Genomic DNA, 22,505 nt, shown 5'->3' with positions numbered 1-22,505 from the left:
GAAATCAACACAACGAGTGATGGAAAGGTACAACTATCACTGCTTGGCCATCCTGTGTTCATCAGACCAGTCAATTTTGCATTTCTGCAGGATTTTTGAGCATGTCAAATTTCATATGGTAATTGTCCATTGAACCGTATTGCAAATGCACGTGCACTTGCAATATGATTCTATAGTGAAAAAACATCACCTAATGGACATGATGAAATCAACACAACGAGTGATGGAAAGGAACAACTATCACTGCCCGGCCATCCTGTGTTCCCATAGCGGGCATTAATATCAGAATGACCGGTAAATGCATTCACAACCATATTTTCATTTTTGGGTTACCAGGTGCCTATTTTCAATCACCAGTTGCACAACAATGCGTATCCATCAGAATATTTTAAACAGTCCATAAAGCACTCAGGACTGCCCCCATAGATAGAGGGCCGTAGTAGGGTACTCCCATAGCGGGCATGGATAATAGGAGTCCTGGTAAATGCATTTACAACCATATTTAAATTTTTGGGTTACCAGTTGCACAACAATGCACGTGCATTTGCAATATGATTCTATAGTGAAAAAACATCACCAAATGGACATGATGAAATCAACACAACGAGTGATGGAAAGGAACAACTATCACTGCCAGGCCATCCTGTGTTCATCAGGCCAGTCAATTTTGCATTCCTGCAGCATGTTTATAGCATGACAAAATCGTGATGGTACATGCCCATTGAACCATATTGCAAATGCACAGTGACTTTGCAAAAGTGAGAAAACATAAACAAATGGACATGATGAAATCAACACAACGAGTGATGGAAAGGTACAACTATCACTGCTCGGCCATCCTGTGTTCATCAGACCAGTCAATTTTGCATTTTTGAGCATGTCAAATTTCATATGGTAAATGCACATTGAAACATATTGCAAATGCACGTGCACTTACAATATGATTCTATAGTGAAAAAACATCACCTAATGGACATGATGAAATCAACACAACGAGTGATGGAAATGTACAACTATCACTGCTCGGCCATCCTGTGTTCATCAGACCAGTCAATTTTGCATTTTTGAGCATGTCAAATTTCATATGGTAAATGCACATTGAAACATATTGCAAATGCACGTGCATTTGCAATATGATTCTATAGTGAAAAAACATCACAAAATGGACATGATGAAGTCAATATAACGAGCGATGGAAAGGAGCAACTATCACTGTCAGGCCATCCCGAGTTCATCTGGCCAGTCAATTTTGCATTTCTGCAGGATTTTTGAGCATGTCAAATTTCATATGGTAATTGTCCATTGAACCATATTGCAAATGCACGTGCACTTGCAATATGATTCTATAGTGAAAAAACATCACAAAATGGACATGATGAAATCAACACAACGAGTGATGGAAAGGAACAACTATCACTGCCCGGCCATCCCGAGTTCATCAGGCCAGTCAATTTTGCATTTCTGCAGGATTTTTGAGCATGTCAAATTTCTTATGGCATTTGGCCTACAAAAAAATTCCTTATGCACAATTTAAAAAAAAATATAAAAAAAATATTATAATAAAATTGGACAAAAGTATATTCATACAGTTCTTACACATGTGTAATTGACAAAAAAAAAATGAAACAATTTCAAAAAACGGTCCAGAAAGCACTTTTTTAAGGGTGTGTGAAGTTTTTTACAAAATTTTGACATTTCTGACTTCTGACTTTTGACTTCCTATGAAATCATATTGAAATTGGACAAAACATATTCCTTATGCGCATGTAAAAAAAATATATGATAATAAAATTGGACAAAAGTATATTCATACAGTTCTTACACATGTGTAATTGACAAAAAAATCAAAAGAATTTCGAAAAACGGTCCAGAAAGCACTTTTCTAAGGGTGTGTGAAGTTTTTTACAAAATTTTGACATTTTTGACTTTTGACTTTTGACTTCCTATGAAATCATAATGAAATTGAACAAAACATATTCCTTATGCGCATGTAAAAAAACAATTATGATAATAAAATTGGACAAAAGTATATTCATACAGTTCTTACACATGTGTAATTGACAAAAAATCGAAAGAATTTCGACAAACAGTCCTGAAAGCACTTTTTTAAGGGTGTGTGAAGTTTTTTACAAAATTTTGACAATTTTGACTTTTGACTTTTGACTTCCTATGAAATCATATTGAAATTGGACAAAACATATTCCTTATGTGCATGTAAAAAAAAAACAGACATCAAAATTGTGAACATATCCGAATGAGGAAAGCTAGTGATATTTTACAAGTACGAAAATACCTTTTCCCTCAATCTTACGATGCAGAGTCAGACACAATGTCCAAGCTTTTCAAAGCAACAAGACCAATGCCCTATAGAGGAAATTGTAAACATGTTCAAATTTGCTGAGCTAATGAAATTAAACAACCACAAAGAGACTCGAACCCTCAATCTTCTGATTCGAAGTCAGACGCCTTATCCATTAGGCCACGCAGTCTATGTGATACATCCCTATTTGACATCATAGAGACTTTGCTATGCAACAATAGACATCAAATTGTGAACCTGTCCGAATGAGGAAAGCTAGGGATTTTTAACAAGTACAAAGATACTCTTTCCTTCAATCTTGCGATGCTGAATCAGACACAATATTTCCCAGGCCTTTCAGTCTTAGATTATTAAAGTTGAACAACAATGTCCAAGCTTTTCAAAGCAACAAGACCAATGCCTTATTTAGGGAAATTGCAAACATGTACGAATTAGCTGAGCTAATGAAATTAAACGACCCTATTTGACATCATACAGACTTTGCTATGCAACAGTAGACATCAAAGTTGTGAACCTGTCCGAATGAGGAAAGCTAGTGATATTTAACAAGTAAGAAGAGACCTTTTCCCTCAATCTTGCGATGCAGAGTCAGACACAATAATTCTCAGGCCTTGCAATTATTAAAGATGAATAACAATGTCTTAGCTTTTCAAAGCAACAAGATTTCCCTTATTTCGGGAAATTGCAAACATGTCCATATTAGCTGATTTAATGACATTAAACGACCACGAAAATGCTTCAAAACCTCAATTTTCTGTTTCGAAGTAACACGCCTTATCCACGAGGCAACACCTTCTACTCCATATTCTCTGATATGACATCAAACAGACATTGCTTAGCAACAACAGACATCAAAATTGTGAACATATCCGAATGAGGACAGCAAGTGATATTTTACAAGTACGAAAAGCCTATGTCCCTCAATCTTGCGATGCCGAATCAGACACAATATTTCTCAGGCCTTGCAGTCTTAGATTATTAATGTTGAACAACAATGTCCAAGCTTTTCAATGCAACAAGTCTTATTTCGGGAAATTGCAATTATGTTCAAATTAGCTGAGCTAATGAAATTAAACGACCACGAAGGGACTTGAACCCTCAATCTTCTGATTTGAAGTCAGACGCCTTATCGATTAGGCCACGCAGTCTATGTGATACATCCCTATTTGACATCATAGAGACTTTGCTATGCAACAATAGACATCAAATTGTGAACCTGTCCGAATAAGGAAAGCTAGGGATTTTTAACAAGTACAAAGATACTCTTTCCTTCAATCATGCGATGCAGATTCAGACACAATAATTCTCAGGCCTTGCAGTCTTAGATTATTAAAGTTGAACAACAATCTCCAAGCTTTTCAAAGCAACAAGACCAATGCCTTATTTAGGGAAATTGGAAACATGTCCATATTAGCTTATTTAATGACATTAAACGACCACGAAAATGCTTCAAAACCTCAATTTTCTGTTTCAAAGTAAGACGCCTTATCCACGAGGCAACACCTTCTACTCCATATTCTCCGATATGACATCAAACAGACGTTGCTTAGCAACAAAAGACATCAATATTGTGAACCTATCCGAATGAGGAAAGCTAGTGATATTTTACAAGTACGAAAAGACTATGTCCCTCAATCTTGCGATGCCGAATCAGACACAATATTTCTCAGGCCTTTCAGTCTTAGATTATTAAAGTTGAACAAGAATGTCCAAGCAACAAGAGCAATGCCTTATTTCGGGAATTGCAAACATGTTCAAATTAGCTGAGCTAATGAAATTACACGACCACGAAGGGACTTCAACCCTCAATCTTCTGATTCGAAATCAGACGCCTTATCCATTAGGCCACGCAGTCTATGTGATACATCGCTATTTGACATCATAGAGACTTTGCTATGCAACAATAGACATCAAATTGTGAACCTGTCCGAATGAGGAAAGCGAATGATTTTTAACAAGTAGAAAGATTATCTTTCCTTCAATCTTGCGATGCAGATTCAGACACAATAATTCTCAGGCCTTGCAGTCTTCGATTTTGAAAGTTGAACAACAATGTTCAAGCTTTTCAAAGCAACAAGACCAATCACTTATTTCGGGAAATTGCAAACATGTCCATATTAGCTGATTTAATGACATTAAACGACCACGAAACTGCTTCAAAACCTCAATTTTCTGTTTCGAAGTAAGACGTCTTATCCACGAGGCAACACCTTCTACTCCATATTCTCTGATATGACATCAAACAGACGTTGCTTAGCAACAACAGACATCAAAATTGTGATCATATCCGAATGAGGAAAGCTAGTGATATTTTACAAGTACGAAAAGACTATGTCCCTCAATCTTGCGATGCCGAATCAGACACAATATTTCTCAGGCCTTGCAATATTAGATTATTAAAGATGAATAACAATGTCCAAGCAACTAGAGCAATGCCTTATTTCGGGAATTGCAAACATGTTCAAATTAGCTGAGCTAATGAAATTACACGACCACGAAGGGACTTGAACCCTCGATCTTCTGATTCGAAATCAGACGCCTTATCCATTAGGCCACGCAGTCTATGTGATACATCGCTATTTGACATCATAGAGACTTTGCTATTCAACAATAGACATCAAATTGTGAACCTGTCCGAATGAGGAAAGCGAATGATTTTTAACAAGTAGAAAGATTATCTTTCCTTCAATCTTGCGATGCAGATTCAGACACAATAATTCTCAGGCCTTGCAGTCTTCGATTTTGAAAGTTGAACAACAATGTTCAAGCTTTTCAAAGCAACAAGACCAATCACTTATTTCGGGAAATTGCAAACATGTCCATATTAGCTGATTTAATGACATTAAACGACCACGAAACTGCTTCAAAACCTCAATTTTCTGTTTCGAAGTAAGACGTCTTATCCACGAGGCAACACCTTCTACTCCATATTCTCTGATATGACATCAAACAGACGTTGCTTAGCAACAACAGACATCAAAATTGTGATCATATCCGAATGAGGAAAGCTAGTGATATTTTACAAGTACGAAAAGACTATGTCCCTCAATCTTGCGATGCCGAATCAGACACAATATTTCTCAGGCCTTGCAATATTAGATTATTAAAGATGAATAACAATGTCCAAGCAACTAGAGCAATGCCTTATTTCGGGAATTGCAAACATGTTCAAATTAGCTGAGCTAATGAAATTACACGACCACGAAGGGACTTGAACCCTCAATCTTCTGATTCGAAATCAGACGACTTATCCATTAGGCCACGCAGTCTATGTGATACATCGCTATTTGACATCATAGAGACTTTGCTATGCAACAATAGACATCAAATTGTGAACCTGTCCGAATGAGGAAAGCGAATGATTTTTAACAAGTAGAAAGATACTCTTTCCTTCAATCTTGCGATGCAGATTCAGACACAATAATTCTCAGGCCTTGCAGTCTTCGATTTTGAAAGTTGAACAACAATGTTCAAGCTTTTCAAAGCAACAAGACCAATCACTTATTTCGGGAAATTGCAAACATGTCCATATTAGCTGATTTAATGACATTAAACGACCACGAAAATGCTTCAAAACCTCAATTTTCTGTTTCGAAGTAAGACGTCTTATCCACGAGGCAACACCTTCTACTCCATATTCTCCGACATGACATCAAACAGACTTTGCTGAGCAACAACAGACATCAAAATTGTGAACCTATCCGAATGAGGAAAGCTAGTGATATTTTACAAGTACGAAAAGACTATGTCCTTCAATCTTGCGATGCCGAATCAGACACAATATTTCTCAGGCCTTTCAGTCTTAGATTATTAAAGTTGAACAACAATGTCCAAGCTTTTCAAAGCAACAAGACCAATGCCTTATTTAGGGAAATTGCAAACATGTACGAATTAGCTGAGCTAATGAAATTAAACGACCCTATTTGACATCATACAGACTTTGCTATGCAACAGTAGACATCAAAGTTGTGAACCTGTCCGAATGAGGAAAGCTAGTGATATTTAACAAGTAAGAAGAGACCTTTTCCCTCAATCTTGCGATGCAGAGTCAGACACAATGTCCAAGCTTTTCAAAGCAACAAGACAGATGTCTTATTTCGGGAAATTGCAAATATGTTCAAATTAGCTGAGCTAATGAAATTAAACAACCACGAAGGGACTGTAACCCTCAATCTTCTGATTTGAAGTCAGACGCCTTATCCATTAGGCCACGCAGTCTATGTGATACATCCCTATTTGACATCATAGAGACTTTGCTATGCAACAATAGACATCAAATTGTGAACCTTTCCAAATGAGGAAAGATAGGGATTTTTAACAAGTACAAAGATACTCTTTCCTTCAATCTTGCGATGCAGATTCAGACACAATAATTCTCAGGCCTTGCAGTCTTAGATTATTAAAGTTGAACAACAATGTCCAAGCTTTTCAAAGCAACAAGACCAATGCCTTATTTAGGGAAATTGCAAACATGTACGAATTAGCTGAGCTAATGAAATTAAACGACCCTATTTGACATCATACAGACTTTGCTATGCAACAGTAGACATCAAAGTTGTGAACCTGTCCGAATGAGGAAAGCTAGTGATATTTAACAAGTAAGAAGAGACCTTTTCCCTCAATCTTACGATGCAGAATCAGACACAATAATTATCAGGCCTTGCAATATTAGATTATTAAAGATGAATAACAATGTCTTAGCTTTTCAAAGCAACAAGATTTCCCTTATTTCAGGAAATTGCAAACATGTCCATATTAGCATACCTTAAGGGAAGATTTCGGCAGTACCTGTATGGTTAGTGAGAAAGTCCATATTGCAAATGTACGGTCCCTTACTAGACGTCCGAAATCGTTTGTAAAATTTGCGGACGGCGTCGGGCCGAGCGGCAGGGCCGGACCTACCAGGAAGTCATCAAATTAACTTTGTCGGACATTCGGTTTCCGTTTGACAAAAATAATAAGATTTAGGTCATTTTTCCGCTGTCCCGGAAATTCCCACAAGAGGGCATAAGCAATCATATTGCTATTGGACAAAACATCACGATTCACGACGGGGCCTTATCTCGAAAACTGAAAATATTTAGAAGCCGAAACTCGGTGAGCGTAGGGGCGGCATAATGGGCAGTTGGCCCCGAACAAGATGGCGTCTAGGCCTCAACGGTTTTTGAGTTATAGCCATTTATCTGGGATTAAAGGTCCAAAATGAAAATAGAGAAATTAGTTTTCCACTTCACGTCAAAGTCAAGGAGCCTCCGGTGTCAATAAAAAAAGAACCAGCCAATTATCTATCGTCATTTAAGAGAAATCATACAACGACACCTTGGTGATGTTCACGGATAGGTGTTTTTTTTTCAACGGTTACAGATCCAGTTGCAGGGTGTTCTTACGAATCTTTTTAAAGTGTGCTGCGGAGCTCTGCGAGATTTCTGTGATTTTCTATGATTTTCTGAAGTAACACACACTCACTAAACCCTCCGTAAATAACTCAGTTCTTAACGTAAAGACTTAAAACTCAGGATTCTGTAAAGGCATACCCCAATCATAATATGAGTTTATTTATAGCTTCCTGTGCCAACAAGAAGTGCCTTTAATGATGTCACAGTGGCAGTTTCCAAGGGTTAAAAAGGTCAGATCTTTTCAAAACTTCATATGTGTGACTAGGTAACCCTCATGAACTGTAAATCAGTCATTTCTCCCAACAGATGTAAAAGAAAATCTCTCACACGCACACACAGCAAGGATGGAGTGAAAAGTGCGGTTCTCAAAGACACAGAGAGCAGGCAATGGCATAAACATAATCTCTAGGCCATGCCGAGTTCAACGAGATATCCCGCTTGACCGTAGCTCGCTCGGTCTAAGCGCAGCGACCATTAGAAAATGAGGCCCAAAATGAAGCCTGCCCCACAACGTCATTTGCTTTTGGGTGACAGTGAGAGAACCGTTAGGGTGAGAAGCACAATTCGACCTCAGGTACGTTCCTGAGGTCCTCCCGATCCGTGCAAGCCTAACCTTGACCATGTGGCATTAACCCTTAACAGTTAAAAGAAGGTGTTTACTTCAAACAGTTTGCATTGACTTCTCTCCCCATAGGAATACATTGCCTGCACCTCTAAATTCAACCTGAGGCCTATGTGGGTTATGAATGCCTTATGAACCTGTCTTCTATAACAATCCATCAGATCACTATGAGGTCTACCTGTGCCGATTCTAAGCTTCCTGAAGCAACCGGAAGTGGTTAAATTGATCCAAAAGGTGTTTTGCTGTACATAACCTTCAAAGGTGAAAATGACTTCATTCAACCCTGTGTAGATCGTAGATCAGTCAATTCTTAACTTAAAGACTTAAAACTCAGGATTCTGTAAGTTTCTATGTCAATCAAGACATGGGTTTACTTATAGCATCCAACCGGAAGTGGTTAAAATCACCCTAAAAGTGTTTTTCCATTACCTGCCTGCAGTTTGATAGACAGTGCATTCAACCCTGTGTAAATCAGTCAATTCTTAACGTAAGGACTTAAAACTCAGGATTCTGTAAAAGCATAGCCCAGTGAGGATATGTGTTGACTTATAGCTTCCTGTGCCAACCGGAAGTGCCTTAATTGGTGTCTCAGGGGCTGTTTCGAGGGGTTAAAAAGTCAGATCTGTCCAAAACTTCATATGTGTGATTAGGCAACCCCCATGAACTGTAAATCAGTCATTTTTCCCATAAAATTTCAAAGGAAAACTAAATCACACAGACACACAACTTGGAAGGAGGGACGTATTGGGGTTTGAAGAGACAGGCATCACCATAGTCTCCAGGCTGTGCAGAGTTCAACGAGACGCCCCGCTTGACCGTAGCTCGCTCTGAGTGCAGCGACCTTGAAAAAAAGAAGGCGCAAAAGGAAGGCTGGCCCTCAATGTCATTTGCTTTTGGGTGACAGTGAGAGAACCGTTAGGGTGAGAAGCACAATTTGACCTCAGGTACGTTCCTGAGGTCCTCCCGATCCGTGCAAGCCTAACCTTGACCGTGTGGCATTAACCCTTAACAGTTAAAAGAAGGTGTTTACTTCAAACAGTTTGCATTGACTTCTCTCCCCATAGGAATACATTGCCTGCACCTCTAAATTCAACCTGAGGCCTATGTGGGTTATGAATGCCTTATGAACCTGTCTTCTATGACAGTCCATCAGATCACTATGAGGTCTACCTGTGCCGATTCTAAGCTTCCTGAAGCAACCGGAAGTGGTTAAATTGACCCAAAAGGTGTTTTGCTGTACATAACCTTCAAAGGTGAAAATGACTACATTCAACCCTGTGTAGATCGTAGATCAGTCAATTCTTAACTTAAAGACTTAAAACTCAGGATTCTGTAAGTTTCTATGTCAGTCAAGACATGGGTTTACTTATAGCTTCCTGTGCCAACAGGAAGTGCCTTTAATGATGTCACAGTGGCAGTTTCCAAGGGTTAAAAAGGTCAGATCTTTTCAAAACTTCATATGTGTGACTAGGTAACCCTCATGAACTGTAAATCAGTCATTTCTCCCAACAGATGTAAAAGAAAAGCTCTCACACGCACACACAGCAAGGATGGAGTGAAAAGTGCGGTTCTCAAAGACACAGAGAGCAGGCAATGGCATAAACATAATCTCTAGGCCGTGCCGAGTCCAACGAGATATCCCGCTTGACCGTAGCTCGCTCGGTCTGAGCGCAGCGACCATTAGAAAAGTAGGCCCAAAATGAAGCCTGCCCCACAACGTCATTTGCTTTTGGGTGACAGTGAGAGAACCGTTAGGGTGAGAAGCACAATTCGACCTCAGGTACGTTCCTAAGGTCCTCCTGATCCGTGCAAGCCTAACCTTGACCGTGTGGCATTAACCCTTAATAGTTAAAATAAGGTGTTTACTTCAAAGAGTTTCCATTGACTTCTCTCCCCATAGGAATACATTGCCTGCACCCCTAAATTCAACCTAAAGTCTATATGGGTTATGAATGCCGTATGAACCTGTCTTTGATAACAGTCCATCAGGCCAGTATGAGGTCTACCTGTGTTGATTTTAAGCTTCCTGGATCAACCGGAAGTGGTTAAAATCACCCTAAAAGTGTTTTTCCATTACCTGCCTGCAGTTTGATAGACATAGTGCATTCAACCCTGTGTAAATCAGTCAATTCTTAACGTAAGGACTTAAAACTCAGGATTCTGTAAAAGCATAGCCCAGTGAGGATATGTGTTGACTTATAGCTTCCTGTGCCAACCGGAAGTGCCTTAATTGGTGTCTCAGGGGCTGTTTCGAGGGGTTAAAAAGTCAGATCTGTCCAAAACTTCATATGTGTGATTAGGCAACCCCCATGAACTGTAAATCAGTCATGTTTCCCATAAAATTTCAAAGGAAAACTAAATCACACAGACACACAACTTGGAAGGAGGGACGTATTGGGGTTTGAAGAGACAGACATTGCCGCCAATAGTTAGCTTTGTTCGAGCTAAAAAGAACCGTCAGACCTAGAGTTCCGAAACTTTAGAATCCTGTTCTAGACCTCAGGTCGATAGTGCGTGGTGAGTTACGTGGCTCTAGACGGTTCTCGGACCGAGAAATAGCTTCGTACATTTGCAATGACTTCAATTCATTTTGACCATTACGAAAATGGCGACATTTAGAAATGTCTCAGAGACACAAGACTAGGTGCATTGCGACCGTCTCAGCCCATATAGACAGACCCCAACGTTTCTGTCCGATAGCTCATTCAAGGACCCCGTAGCAAGTCATGGAAAAAAGTGGATTTTCAGCACCAATTAGGGTTTTGCTCGGACACCAAATGACCGATCGAGCCAAAACTTGGGATTCAGGGTCGCCTCAGCTAGGCCTACACGTAACATAAGAAATGGACCCGCAGCTAGAACGTAACTATGTGTTTTATGTTTTTTTTATGGTTTGAACCAAAGGCGTTGTGCATTTTGGGCCAGCTCTGAAGTGTGTGATAGTTGGCTACTAAACAGGTTGGAAAAAGTGGGTTTAGTGTCAGTTTGTATCAGTTTGGTGTCAGAATGATATCTAATTGACTGATGGACGGTGACTTGCTGGTGACTCTTGTCCATTTGCAATATGTTTAAACAGTGAGGTACCATCACCAAAAGTGACATTCTGAAATCAACCCTAACGAGCCATTGAGATGAACCAGAATCACTGCCCAGCCATCCAGAGTTCATCGGGCCAGTCAATTTCACATTCCTGCAGGATTTTTATAGCATGACAAATTCGTGATGGTACCTGCCCATTGAACCATATTGCAAATGCACAGTGACTTTGCAAAAGTGAGAAAACATAAACAAATGGACATGATGAAATCAACACAACGAGTGATGGAAAGGTACAACTATCACTGCTTGGCCATCCTGTGTTCATCAGACCAGTCAATTTAGCATTTCTGCAGGATTTTTGAGCATGTCAAATTTCATATGGTAATTGTCCATTGAACCGTATTGCAAATGCACGTGCACTTGCAATATGATTCTATAGTGAAAAAACATCACCTAATGGACATGATGAAATCAACACAACGAGTGATGGAAAGGAACAACTATCACTGCCCGGCCATCCTGTGTTCCCATAGCGGGCATTAATATCAGAATGACCGGTAAATGCATTCACAACCATATTTTCATTTTTGGGTTACCAGGTGCCTATTTTCAATCACCAGTTGCACAACAATGCGTATCCATCAGAATATTTTAAACAGTCCATAAAGCACTCAGGACTGCCCCCATAGATAGAGGGCCGTAGTAGGGTACTCCCATAGCGGGCATGGATAATAGGAGTCCTGGTAAATGCATTTACAACCATATTTAAATTTTTGGGTTACCAGTTGCACAACAATGCACGTGCATTTGCAATATGATTCTATAGTGAAAAAACATCACCAAATGGACATGATGAAATCAACACAACGAGTGATGGAAAGGAACAACTATCACTGCCAGGCCATCCTGTGTTCATCAGGCCAGTCAATTTTGCATTCCTGCAGCATGTTTATAGCATGACAAAATCGTGATGGTACATGCCCATTGAACCATATTGCAAATGCACAGTGACTTTGCAAAAGTGAGAAAACATAAACAAATGGACATGATGAAATCAACACAACGAGTGATGGAAAGGTACAACTATCACTGCTCGGCCATCCTGTGTTCATCAGACCAGTCAATTTTGCATTTTTGAGCATGTCAAATTTCATATGGTAAATGCACATTGAAACATATTGCAAATGCACGTGCACTTACAATATGATTCTATAGTGAAAAAACATCACCTAATGGACATGATGAAATCAACACAACGAGTGATGGAAATGTACAACTATCACTGCTCGGCCATCCTGTGTTCATCAGACCAGTCAATTTTGCATTTTTGAGCATGTCAAATTTCATATGGTAAATGCACATTGAAACATATTGCAAATGCACGTGCACTTACAATATGATTCTATAGTGAAAAAACATCACCTAATGGACATGATGAAATCAACACAACGAGTGATGGAAATGTACAACTATCACTGCCCGGCCATCCCGAGTTCATCAGGCCAGTCAATTTTGCATTTCTGCAGGATTTTTGAGCATGTCAAATTTCTTATGGCATTTGGCCCACAACAAAATTCCTTATGCACAATTTTTAAAAAAATATTAAAAAAATATTATAATAAAATTGGACAAAAGTATATTCATACAGTTCTTACACATGTGTAATTGACAAAAAAAATGAAACAATTTCAAAAAACGGTCCAGAAAGCACTTTTTTAAGGGTGTGTGAAGTTTTTTACAAAATTTTGACATTTCTGACTTCTGACTTTTGACTTCCTATGAAATCATATTGAAATTGGACAAAACATATTCCTTATGCGCATGTAAAAAAAATATATGATAATAAAATTGGACAAAAGTATATTCATACAGTTCTTACACATGTGTAATTGACAAAAAAATCAAAAGAATTTCGAAAAACGGTCCAGAAAGCACTTTTCTAAGGGTGTGTGAAGTTTTTTACAAAATTTTGACATTTTTGACTTTTGACTTTTGACTTCCTATGAAATCATATTGAAATTGAACAAAACATATTCCTTATGCGCATGTAAAAAAACAATTATGATAATAAAATTGGACAAAAGTATATTCATACAGTTCTTACACATGTGTAATTGACAAAAAATCGAAAGAATTTCGACAAACAGTCCTGAAAGCACTTTTTTAAGGGTGTGTGAAGTTTTTTACAAAATTTTGACAATTTTGACTTTTGACTTCCTATGAAATCATATTGAAATTGGACAAAACATATTCCTTATGTGCATGTAAAAAAAAACAGACATCAAAATTGTGAACATATCCGAATGAGGAAAGCTAGTGATATTTTACAAGTACGAAAAGACTATTCCCTCAATCTTGCGATGCTGAATCAGACACAATATTTCCAAGTCTTAGATTATTAAAGTTGAACAAAAATGTCCAATGCAATGCCTTATTTCGGAAATTGTAAACATGTTCAAATTTGCTGAGCTAATGAAATTAAACAACCACAAAGAGACTCGAACCCTCAATCTTCTGATTCGAAGTCAGACGCCTTATCCATTAGGCCACGCAGTCTATGTGATACATCCCTATTTGACATCATAGAGACTTTGCTATGCAACAATAGACATCAAATTGTGAACCTGTCCGAATGAGGAAAGCTAGGGATTTTTAACAAGTACAAAGATACTCTTTCCTTCAGTCTTGCGATGCTGAATCAGACACAATATTTCCCAGGCCTTTCAGTCTTAGATTATTAAAGTTGAACAACAATGTCCAAGCTTTTCAAAGCAACAAGACCAATGCCTTATTTAGGAAATTGCAAACATGTACGAATTAGCTGAGCTAATGAAATTAAACGACCCTATTTGACATCATACAGACTTTGCTATGCAACAGTAGACATCAAAGTTGTGAACCTGTCCGAATGAGGAAAGCTAGTGATATTTAACAAGTAAGAAGAGACCTTTTCCCTCAATCTTGCGATACAGAATCAGACACAATAATTCTCAGGCCTTGCAATTATTAAAGATGAATAACAATGTCTTAGCTTTTCAAAGCAACAAGATTTCCCTTATTTCGGGAAATTGCAAACATGTCCATATTAGCTTATTTAATGACATTAAACGACCACGAAAATGCTTCAAAACCTCAATTTTCTGTTTCGAAGTAACACGCCTTATCCACGAGGCAACACCTTCTACTCCATATTCTCTGATATGACATCAAACAGACATTGCTTAGCAACAACAGACATCAAAATTGTGAACATATCCGAATGAGGACAGCAAGTGATATTTTACAAGTACGAAAAGCCTATGTCCCTCAATCTTGCGATGCCGAATCAGACACAATATTTCTCAGGCCTTTCAGTCTTAGATTATTAAAGTTGAACAAAAATGTCCAAGCAACAAGAGCAATGCCTTATTTCGGGAATTGCAAACATGTTCAAATTAGCTGAGCTAATGAAATTACACGACCACGAAGGGACTTCAACCCTCAATCTTCTGATTCAAAATCAGACGCCTTATCCATTAGGCCACGCAGTCTATGTGATACATCGCTATTTGACATCATAGAGACTTTGTTATGCAACAATAGACATCAAATTGTGAACCTGTCCGAATGAGGAAAGCGAATGATTTTTAACAAGTAGAAAGATTATCTTTCCTTCAATCTTGCGATGCAGATTCAGACACAATAATTCTCAGGCCTTGCAGTCTTCGATTTTGAAAGTTGAACAACAATGTTCAAGCTTTTCAAAGCAACAAGACCAATCACTTATTTCGGGAAATTGCAAACATGTCCATATTAGCTGATTTAATGACATTAAACGACCACGAAACTGCTTCAAAACCTCAATTTTCTGTTTCGAAGTAAGACGTCTTATCCACGAGGCAACACCTTCTACTCCATATTCTCTGATATGACATCAAACAGACGTTGCTTAGCAACAACAGACATCAAAATTGTGAACATATCCGAATGAGGAAAGCTAGTGATATTGTACAAGTACGAAAAGACTATGTCCCTTAATCTTGCGATGCTGAATCAGACACAATATTTCTCAGGCCTTTCAGTCTTAGATTATTAAAGTTGAACAAAAATGTCCAAGCAACAAGAGCAATGCCTTATTTCGGGAAATTGCAAACATGTTCAAATTTGATGAGCTAATGAAATTAAACAACCACGAAGGAACTCGAACCCTCAATCTTCTGATTTGAAGTCAGACGCCTTATGCATTAGGCCACGCAGTCTATGTAATACATCCCTATTTGATATCATAGAGACTTGCTATGCAACAATAGACATCAAATTGTGAACCTGTCCGAATGAGGAAAGCTAGTGATTTTTAACAAGTACAAAGATACTCTTTCCTTCAATCTAGCGATGCAGATTCAGACACAATATTTCTCAGGCCTTGCAGTCTTCCATTATGAAATTTGAACAACAATGTCCAAGCTTTTCAAAGCAACAAGACCAGTAACTTTTTTCGGGAAATTGCAAAAAATGTCAAATTGGCTGAGCTAATGAAATTAAACAACCACCAAGGGACTCGAACTCTCAATCTTCTGATTCAAAGTCAGACACCTTATGCATTAGGCCACGCAGTCTATGTAATACATCCCTATTTGATATCATAGAGACTTGCTATGCAACAATAGACATCAAATTGTGAACCTGTCCGAATGAGGAAAGCTAGTGATTTTTAACAAGTACAAAGATACTCTTTCCTTCAATCTAGCGATGCAGATTCAGACACAATTATTCTCAGGCCTTGTAGTCTTAGATTATTAAAGTTGAACAACAATGTCCAAGCTTTTCAAAGCAACAAGACCAGTAACTTTTTTCGGGAAATTGCAAACAATTTCAAAATGGCTGAGCTAATGAAATTAAATGACCACAAAGGGACTCGAAATCTCAATCTTCTGATTCAAAGTCAGACACCTTATGCATTAGGCCACGCAGTCTATGTGATACATCCCTATTTGACATCATACAGACTTTGCAATGCAACAGTAGACATCAAAGTTGTGAACCTGTCCGAATGAGGAAAGCTAGTGATATTTAACAAGTAAGAAGAGACCTTTTCCCTCAATCTTGCGATGCAGAATCAGACACAATAATTCTCAGGCCTTGCAATTTTAGATTATTAAAGATGAATAACAATGTCTTAGCTTTTCAAAGCAACAAGATTTCCCTTATTTCGGGAAATTGCAAACATGTCCATATTAGCTGATTTAATGACATTAAACGACCACGAAAATGCTTCAAAACCTCAATTTTCTGTTTCGAAGTAAGACGCCTTATCCACGAGGCAACACCTTCTACTCCATATTCTCCGACATGACATCAAACAGACTTTGCTGAGCAACAACAGACATCAAAATTGTGAACCTATCCGAATGAGGAAAGCTAGTGATATTTTACAAGTACGAAAAGACTATGTCCTTCAATCTTGCGATGCCGAATCAGACACAATATTTCTCAGGCCTTTCAGTCTTAGATTATTAAAGTTGAACAACAATGTCCAAGCTTTTCAAAGCAACAAGACCAATGCCTTATTTAGCGAAATTGCAAACATGTACGAATTAGCTGAGCTAATGAAATTAAACGACCCTATTTGACATCATACAGACTTTGCTATGCAACAGTAGACATCAAAGTTGTGAACCTGTCCGAATGAGGAAAGCTAGTGATATTTAACAAGTAAGAAGAGACCTTTTCCCTCAATCTTGCGATGCAGAATCAGACACAATAATTATCAGGCCTTGCAATATTAGATTATTAAAGATGAATAACAATGTCTTAGCTTTTCAAAGCAACAAGATTTCCCTTATTTCAGGAAATTGCAAACATGTCCATATTAGCATACCTTAAGGGAAGATTTCGGCAGTACCTGTATGGTTAGTGAGAAAGTCCATATTGCAAATGTACGGTCCCTTACTAGACGTCCGAAATCGTTTGTAAAATTTGCGGACGGCGTCGGGCCGAGCGGCAGGGCCGGACCTACCAGGAAGTCATCAAATTAACTTTGTCGGACATTCGGTTTTCGTTTGACAAAAATAATAAGATTTAGGTCATTTTTCCGCTGTCCCGGAAATTCCCACAAGAGGGCATAAGCAATCATATTGCTAATGGACAAAACATCACGATTCACGACGGGGCCTTATCTCGAAAACTGAAAATATTTAGAAGCCGAAACTCGGTGAGCGTAGGGGCGGCATAATGGGCAGTTGGCCCCGAACAAGATGGCGTCTAGGCCTCAACGGTTTTTGAGTTATAGCCATTTATCTGGGATTAAAGGTCCAAAATGAAAATAGAGAAATTAGTTTTCCACTTCACGTCAAAGTCAAGGAGCCTCCGGTGTCAATTAAAAAAGAACCAGCCATTTATCTATCGTCATTTAAGAGAAATCATACAACGACACCTTGGTGATGTTCACGGATAGGTGTTTTTTTTTCAACGGTTACAGATCCAGTTGCAGGGTGTTCTTACGAATCTTTTTAAAGTGTGCTGCGGAGCTCTGCGAGATTTCTGTGATTTTCTATGATTTTCTGAAATAACACACACTCACTAAACCCTCCGTAAATAACTCAGTTCTTAACGTAAAGACTTAAAACTCAGGATTCTGTAAAGGCATACCCCAATCATAATATGAGTTTATTTATAGCTTCCTGTGCCAACCGGAAGTGCCTTTAATGGTGTCACAGTGGCAGTTTCCATGGGTTAAAAAGGTCAGATCTTTTCAAAACTTCATATGTGTGACTAGGTAACCCTCATGAACTGTAAATCAGTCATTTCTCCCAACAGATGTCAAAGAAAATCTCTCACATGCACACACATCAAGGATGGAGTGAAAAGTGCGGTTCTCAAAGACACAGAGAGCAGGCAATGGCATAAACATAATCTCTAGGCCGTGCCGAGTTCAACGAGATATCCCGCTTGACCGTAGCTCGCTCGGTCTAAGCGCAGCGACCATTAGAAAATGAGGCCCAAAATGAAGCCTGCCCCACAACGTCATTTGCTTTTGGGTGACAGTGAGAGAACCGTTAGGGTGAGAAGCACAATTCGACCTCAGGTACGTTCCTGAGGTCCTCCCGATCCGTGCAAGCCTAACCTTGACCATGTGGCATTAACCCTTAACAGTTAAAAGAAGGTGTTTACTTCAAACAGTTTGCATTGACTTCTCTCCCCATAGGAATACATTGCCTGCACCTCTAAATTCAACCTGAGGCCTATGTGGGTTATGAATGCCTTATGAACCTGTCTTCTATGACAGTCCATCAGATCACTATGAGGTCTACCTGTGCCGATTCTAAGCTTCCTGAAGCAACCGGAAGTGGTTAAATTGACCCAAAAGGTGTTTTGCTGTACATAACCTTCAAAGGTGAAAATGACTACATTCAACCCTGTGTAGATCGTAGATCAGTCAATTCTTAACTTAAAGACTTAAAACTCAGGATTCTGTAAGTTTCTATGTCAATCAAGACATGGGTTTACTTATAGCTTCCTGTGCCAACAGGAAGTGCCTTTAATGATGTCACAGTCGCAGTTTCCAAGGGTTAAAAAGGTCAGATCTTTTCAAAACTTCATATGTGTGACTAGGTAACCCTCATGAACTGTAAATCAGTCATTTCTCCCAACAGATGTAAAAGAAAAGCTCTCACACGCACACACAGCAAGGATGGAGTGAAAAAGTGCGGTTCTCAAAGACACAGAGAGCAGGCAATGGCATAAACATAATCTCTAGGCCGTGCCGAGTTCAACGAGATATCCCGCTTGACCGTAGCTCGCTCGGTCTGAGCGCAGCGACCATTAGAAAAGTAGGCCCAAAATGAAGCCTGCCCCACAACGTCATTTGCTTTTGGGTGACAGTGAGAGAACCGTTAGGGTGAGAAGCACAATTCGACCTCAGGTACGTTCCTAAGGTCCTCCTGATCCGTGCAAGCCTAACCTTGACCGTGTGGCATTAACCCTTAATAGTTAAAATAAGGTGTTTACTTCAAAGAGTTTCCATTGACTTCTCTCCCCATAGGAATACATTGCCTGCACCCCTAAATTCAACCTAAAGTCTATATGGGTTATGAATGCCGTATGAACCTGTCTTTGATAACAGTCCATCAGGCCAGTATGAGGTCTACCTGTGTTGATTTTAAGCTTCCTGGATCAACCGGAAGTGGTTAAAACCACCCTAAAAGTGTTTTTCCATTACCTGCCTGCAGTTTGATAGACAGTGCATTCAACCCTGTGTAAATCAGTCAATTCTTAACGTAAGGACTTAAAACTCAGGATTCTGTAAAAGCATAGCCCAGTGAGGATATGTGTTGACTTATAGCTTCCTGTGCCAACCGGAAGTGCCTTAATTGGTGTCTCAGGGGCTGTTTCGAGGGGTTAAAAAGTCAGATCTGTCCAAAACTTCATATGTGTGATTAGGCAACCCCCATGAACTGTAAATCAGTCATTTTTCCCATAAAATTTCAAAGGAAAACTAAATCACACAGACACACAACTTGGAAGGAGGGACGTATTGGGGTTTGAAGAGACAGACAGTGCCTCCAATAGTTAGTTTTGTTCGAGCTAAAAAAGAACCGTCAGACCTAGAGTTCCGAAACTTTAGAAACCTGTTCTAGACCTCGGGTCGATAGTGCGTGGTGAGTTAGGTGGCTCTAGAACAGGGGTGTCAAAGTCAAATGGACGGAGGGCCAAATAAAAAATTTAGCTACAAGCCGAGGGCCGGACTGTTCGAATGTTCATTGAAAATTTTTTAAATGACGCATATAGTCTAGTGAACCTAATTGAACCTACTGAAAACCTAACAAATATATTCCAATATGATCAGATAAATAAAGCAATATTTTCTTATGGCTCTGTCAGTAATCTTTAATTTTCAACAGACACAAAAGACAAATTTCCTTTATATAAAAATCCCCATAACATGAACATTAAATGAAAGAAACCGGTATTCAAGGCACCATCAGTAGCCTATATTTTCTATTTTAGCAAAAGTGGGCTAAATTTACTTCAAAGAAAAAAACAATAATAGCAATTTTCTATCATCCACTCAACTGAAATATTTTTAAAATATAATTGGATTGAAATACAATAAAATAAAGTGCAAAAATCTATTAATCAAAAACAACACTTTGTTTAAGGAGAAGTAACATGCAGTGAAAACAAATATTAAACTTTAACTTTTAAACTTGAACTGAGTAAAAACTCTAAATATGTGATTGCACAGTAATGTTCACTTGTTTGAGGTTGAGGGTGATACTTGGTGGTGTCCCATCTTTTCCACAAGTTCATCAATGTTCGGGGTAAGGCTCTGAGCTGAGGAAATCCTCAGAATTGAGTGGAGGTGTTCAGCAGTAAGTCGACTTCTGTGTGATGTTTTGTTCAAGTTCATCAAAGAAAACAGTTGTTCACACAGGTATGTGCTGCCAAACATAGACAACGTTTGAGCAGCCTGGATGCGCAGCTGGGGCATTGTGTCGGGAGGAAACGGTGTTTCTGCTCAGACTCACATTTAAAAAGAGTTGCCTTTTTTCTGGGCAAACTTCGTCACAAACTTTAATCATGCAGTTTTTGATGAAATCCCCCTCCGTAAATGGCCGGGCTGATTTAGCGATCTCTTCTGCCAAAATAAAACTGGCCTTGACAGCAGCCTGGCCTTGTGATTTGGCTTTTTTGAACAGAGCCTGTCGAGATTTGAGGCCTCGTTTTAATTCCTCTGCCTTTTGTAGCTTTTGTTCCATGTCCATATTCTTGTTTTTGTCCGCGTGTTTCGTTTCATAATGTCGTCTCAGATTATACTCTTTCAGTACCGCCACACTTTCTCCACACAGAAGACACAGAGGTTTTCCAGCTACCTCCGTGAACAAATACTCCGACTCCCACCTTGTTTGAAACCCCCGGTTCTCAGTGTCCACCTTCCGTTTTGCCATTTTTGATGGGTATCTGAAAGTTAATTTTACTGTGATGCTGACAACTGCTGTGCCAATAAATATTGAAATGAAGCAGCCTACTGCTCGGTGCGTCACCGTTGCATTGTGGGAAATGTAGTATTGGTGCGTGTAAAAGATCTGCGGGCTGCCGGCTTGCTGCGGTCTGCGGGCCGGTTCTAATAATAAATCAAGATCATCCCAGGGGCCGTAAAAAACCTTCTCGCGGGCCGGATGTGGCCCGCGGGCCTTGACTCTGACATATGTGCTCTAGAAGGTTCTCGGACCGAGAAATAGCCTCGTACATTTGCAATGACTTCAATTCATTTTGACCATTACGAAAATGGCGACATTTAGAAAAGTCTCAGAGACACAAGACTAGGTGCATTGAAACCGGCTCGGCCCATAGAGACGGACCCCAATGTTTCGGTCCGATAGCTCATTCAAGGACCCCATAGCAAGGCATGGAAAAAGTGGATTTTCAGCACCAATTAGGGTTTTACTCGGGCACCGAAGGACCTATCGAGCCGAAACTCGGGATTCGGGGTCGCCTCACATAGGCCTTCACATAATGTCCGACCTGGACCCGCAGCTAGAACGTAACTATGTGTTTTACGTTTTTATTATGTTTTAAACTAAAGGCGCTGTGAATTATGGGCCTGCTCTGACATATATGATAGTTGGCTTCTAAATGAGTTGGAAAAAGTGGGTTTGGTGTCAATTGGTATCAGTTTGGTGTCAAAATGACATCTAATTGACTGATGGACACTGACTTGCTAGTTGACTTTTGTACATTTGCAATATGTTTAAACGGAGAGGGACCATCACCAAAATGGCATTCTGAAATCAACACAAAAAATGGCATCACCATAGTCTCCAGGCTGTGCAGAGTTCAACGAGACGCCCGCTTGACCGTAGCTCGCTCTGAGTGCAGCGACCTTGAAAAAAAGAAGGCGCAAAAGGAAGGCTGGCCCTCAATGTCATTTGCTTTTGGGTGACAGTGAGAGAACCGTTAGGGTGAGAAGCACAATTCGACCTCAGGTACGTTCCTGAGGTCCTCCCGATCCGTGCAAGCCTAACCTTGACCGTGTGGCATTAACCCTTAACAGTTAAAAGAAGGTGTTTACTTCAAACAGTTTGCATTGACTTCTCTCCCCATAGGAATACATTGCCTGCACCTCTAAATTCAACCTGAGGCCTATGTG

General features: G+C 39.4%; 4 non-coding genes across 4 annotated transcripts; all 4 read right to left on the bottom strand.

Moving 5' to 3' along the window:
- Positions 1 to 4,102: 4,102 nt before the first annotated feature.
- Positions 4,103 to 4,175, bottom strand: trnar-ucg. The gene has a single exon. It is a non-coding gene; the product is annotated as a tRNA-Arg (tRNA).
- Positions 4,176 to 4,809: 634 nt separating this feature from the next.
- trnar-ucg lies at positions 4,810 to 4,882 on the bottom strand. Its single transcript has one exon. It is a non-coding gene; the product is annotated as a tRNA-Arg (tRNA).
- A 634-nt stretch (positions 4,883 to 5,516) lies between these two features.
- Positions 5,517 to 5,589, bottom strand: trnar-ucg. The gene has a single exon. It is a non-coding gene; the product is annotated as a tRNA-Arg (tRNA).
- Positions 5,590 to 14,834: 9,245 nt separating this feature from the next.
- On the bottom strand, positions 14,835 to 14,907 carry trnaq-uug. Its single transcript has one exon. It is a non-coding gene; the product is annotated as a tRNA-Gln (tRNA).
- Positions 14,908 to 22,505: the final 7,598 nt, after the last annotated feature.

This window comes from Oncorhynchus gorbuscha, unplaced genomic scaffold (genome assembly GCF_021184085.1).
Source record: "Oncorhynchus gorbuscha isolate QuinsamMale2020 ecotype Even-year unplaced genomic scaffold, OgorEven_v1.0 Un_scaffold_579, whole genome shotgun sequence".
Classification (NCBI taxonomy): domain Eukaryota; kingdom Metazoa; phylum Chordata; class Actinopteri; order Salmoniformes; family Salmonidae; genus Oncorhynchus; species Oncorhynchus gorbuscha.
This window is presented reverse-complemented; position numbering and strand designations above follow the sequence as displayed.